This window comes from Otolemur garnettii, unplaced genomic scaffold (genome assembly GCF_000181295.1).
Source record: "Otolemur garnettii isolate 467f Iridium unplaced genomic scaffold, OtoGar3 scaffold00023, whole genome shotgun sequence".
NCBI lineage: Eukaryota > Metazoa > Chordata > Mammalia > Primates > Galagidae > Otolemur > Otolemur garnettii.
Genome location: NW_003852418.1, coordinates 22,702,155 through 22,706,460, shown reverse-complemented (window position 1 = coordinate 22,706,460; position 4,306 = coordinate 22,702,155).

Below are 4,306 nucleotides of genomic sequence, written 5' to 3'. Positions count from 1 at the left end.
ACTCTACCCAGGGGGACAGCTTGAGGCTCTGTCTCAAAAAAAAAAAAAAAAAAAAAATTATAAACATTTGTATCTCTAATGACCAAGTCTGAACAACTGGTTTGTTGAACTCATATGATAGAGTAGCTGCATCCCAAAGGGCGGTTCAATGAGACTGACCTCCAAACCCAAACAGGACTTTCAAAGCTAGGGCTATGTAGGGACTGGCTCAATCCTCTACCACTTCTGCCCCTGGCTGGGATGGGGGAGCCCAGCGGACAGGCTCCAGTCCAGTATGAGGAGAGGGGTCTTGGCCAAGTGTGTTTGGGAATTCTCTATCCAGGACCTGGGAAGAAGAGAGTGGGAGCACCAGTTCCTCCTTATTATGCCTCAGCAGGCCGGGGGGGTCCGCCCACCACCAGCACCTCGGTCTCCAGAAGCCCAGCCTCCTACGACCCTGCCCTATGCACCATGACCCCAGCCCGTCTCCCACGACCCCGACCTGTTCCCCACGACCCCACCCCGTCTCCCATGACCCTCCTGACAGTGCCAGAAAACAGGAAGCGGACTATGGCAGCACTGCAAGTGCAGGAAGCGGCTGGCTGGGCTGGCGGGGCTGGAGGGGGCGCGGTGCTTATCTCAGGCTGCAGCCCCAACCCCTGGCCTCACGCCGGGCAGGGGGGCCAGGGCCGGCCCAAGGACAAGGCTTGCTCACCTGGCGGGGAGCCCGGGCCACCTCTTCCCTGAACCACAGCTGTCACCAACTATGAAGGGGAGACTACAAGGCCTGGGACAAAACTCCACTGAATCAGGGGTGTCCTTCACCCCAGGGAAGAGAGGAGGTCCCACCAACAGCAGGAGGTGACCCAGGAGCCAGAGTCCATAGGACATGCCCCTCCCCCACAGCAGGCTGCTCAGCCCTTCCCCCAAGGGCCTGACCGCTGCATTTCCCTCCCCCTCAGGAAAGGACTCACTTCCCCTACCAGGTGAGATCTCCCTTTGATTCTTCTGGGAGGAATTTTGATGGGTTGGGGGAGTTGGGAAGAGGGGGCCATGGTTGTTTGTTTCTGTGTTTATAAAACTGGGTCTTTTCCGAGGAGAGGGCAGGATGGGGACTGTCCCTGGGCCTCCCTCAGGGTCTTGAAGGCCACAGACAATGGGTCCCAGCACCTGGCAGTGTCCTCCCCACCAAGTGAGTATGTGCTTCCTGGGTTGGGGGACTTGTTTTGTTCCCAAGTCAGCCACAGCTGGAGCAGGGGCCTCCTTGCACACTTCAAGGTTCTAGACACACAGGGCCAGGCATCCTCCAGGTCTGGGAGCAGGTGTTTCCTCCTAGGATCACACTCCCCTGCCCTTCCCCCAACTGCGGACACAAGTCTGTTCTGTCCTGTCCTCTCACAGAGCCTGGAAATGGAGGGCAGACAAGATCCATCTTTCCCACATGCCCAGCTCTACTCAGCCCAGTTCAGCACAATTTCTAGGCAGGAGTGACACCAGCCCATGAGTGGCTGCAGCCCTCCCCTCTGTGGAGGTGGAGGTAGGGTGGGGAGACAGAAGAGCATGGGGACAGGGGTATGGAACACACAAGTTGCAAAGTCACTATTAACTTCTGGTTTTGCAAATCCAGGGACTAGCTTGCAGGCTTGCCTGAGTTCCAGATGTTCTTTCAAAGGCTCCCAGTCTAGGGAGGCCATGGACCCAGGCTCCCTTCAAAGCTTGCCTTCTCTCAGCACTGCACATGGGGTGGGGGTAGGGGGCTGACTCCTGGGCTGTGGGAAGTTGCACAACCCTGGCCATGCCCTGAAGGCCCCATCTGCCACCCTGGCACAGCCCTCTCCTTCTGGGCCACAACTCCCCACCTTCCTGGAACAGCTGAGCCCTGAGAGGCACTAGGGTGGGATGGGACATTACTGTGTGCAGAACCCAACCCAGAGACATGCTCTGCAGAGGAAGAGCCAGGATCAGGCCATGTGCTCTGGGCCTCTGCAGAAAAAACACCACCAGCAGGGCTGGTCCATGGGATCTGCCTCCAGCAGCCCCATGGCCAGTGGCTCTGTCCCCATGAGTGAGCCTCTTTCCACCTCTAGGTTGGTCTGTACAGTTCCAAATACTAAAAAACTAGTATTTGTGGAGCAGCTCACATGCTAGCCTGAGTCAAGTGCTTCTGTCCTCAGGAAGCTACAAAGGAGCTGTGGGGACTCTCCAATACAGTCCCAGAGCCAAGCACCTCAGGGTCTGTGCAGGTACCACAGCCTCCCTTCTAGTCTCTGTGGCTCTGGGCCTCTTCTATGGGCTCTGCAGCTGCCTGCAGACCTAATCTGGTTAAGTGAACTTTGTCCCAGAAACCCCCATCCTGAATGAGGAAGGAGCCACGGGGCCAGGATGCAGGAACTTCTTACTCATCTGTGTGGCCCTGGTTCGGGACTCAGGTGTCAACGTGTTTCCAATCTCTGAGGCCTCCTCCTACCCCCAGGAGGCTGTGGTTTCTGTTTGAAACTTTCTCAGTCACAGGGATTGTGGAGGGGGGAGGGTTCTCCCTGTTGCCCACACACCTTTCTAGCTTCTGATGCTTAGACAGCAGGAGGGGAGTGGGTGGGAAGAAGCCATGGGCAGCCAGAAAGTCATGCCCAGGTGCCAAGGACAAGAGAGGAGTGTGCTGTTGATGGCCCTGGCACCAGGGCAGCTCCAAGGCAAGAAGCCAGTTGGCCCTGGAGAAAGGGGGCAGTGGGAGGCTTTGCAGAGAGCCTGCACCCAGGCCAGACCCCTGGACTCTTTCACTGGCCTGAAGGCCCCAGCTCAGAGGCCCCTACCAGTCCTATTCTGCTGCCATACACCTTATGTTATCAGTCACACAGGATCTTTTTTCTTTCCACCTGGACACCTGGCCATACCCTAGCATCCCCAGAAATGCAGGTCATGCTCATCAGCCATGTTCATGGCTGCCAGGCTCTCTTAGGCACCTCTACTCTTGTCTGCATTCCCTAAGTTCAAGATGGGGAACCATCTAGGTCCTTGGGACTGCTGGACCTCCTCCCAATAACCCCCTGGTAGGCTACTAGGCAATAGCCACCCAACCTCACCTCAACCCTCACCCACCCACTGTGAAGTCCTCCATCCACAGGAATCTTTGTATGGTACATGCCAACTCTAACCCTCTCTCCCAACACTATAGGCTCCACCTAGCCCCTGCACTCTGATTCCCACACCTGCCCACACTGCCCCCACCCCTACCCCCGGGAGCCTGTAATGAAGAAACCAAGCCCAGGGACACTCTGTGTTTGTGTTCAGGGTGTGGCTTAGAAGCTTATGGGCTGACTCTGCAGGGCAATCAGGTTCTGGAGTCCAGGGATTTCAGCTCCATCCCTGGAGCAGAGTGCATGTGGCAGGTACTATTCTCAGGGCGCAGGTCTGACTCCGTGTGATTTGAGGCAAGTCTTGAAACCTCCCTGTGCCTCAGTTTCCTCATCTATAAAACAGGGACAACTATTCCTGTCATGCAGACTAAATGCATTAACACACACAGAGTGGACAGCGGCATCAGGATCAGCTTTTGTGGTTACTTCTTGCTCATGCTGCTTGCCTTGGTGCTTCCTGGGCCCCTCTTTCTCTGGGGGGAGGAACAACAGGTGTCAGGTGTTGTACCTGTTCTGTTCCCCTGCCCCTCCATGGGCCAGCTCAGAGAGGAGGTGACAGATCCTTGGCCCTATGCAGCTGTGGGTGAGGTTACCAAGGGCCAGTCTCACACCCTGCCCAGCAAATGTAGGGTGCCAAGAACCAGACAGCAGACCCCACGCCAGCCTGGCCAGTCCTGCAGAGGGAGCTGGGCCAGTCCCTGGAGCCCAAGCAGTGACCACCCCACCCGAGGCAGCAGGAAATAGACTGGCTGAGCTCAGGCCAGGGCCAGCCCCTCCGGCTTCCCTTCAGGCCTGTTTCCTTTATCCGGTTGTTTTGCTCTGAACTCTCCAAGTTCAGCCTTCCCCTCCCCATTTCCACCCCCTCTACTGGTCAGGTCCAAAGTGGAGCAGGACGGATACATGACGTTTTAGGGGCCCCAGAAGTCCCCCAGCCCAGCCCAGCCCAGCCGCCACGGGTCTACCCAGCCCAGAGCGGTAGACCTAGCTGGAGTGTGTCCAGCATCCCGCGCCCGCCCTCTGCTGCCCAGGGCCGGGAGGGCGCCTCTGCCTCTGCTCAGGTGTACCGGGAATGATGCCCCTCAGCGCTCTATCAACTGCCCCCAATTGAGGCGCAGACCCGGAGTGGCCTGGGGCCAAAAGCCATGTAGGCAAAGGGAAAGAACGGGACCGCAGCACCAGCTCGGTTTATTGAG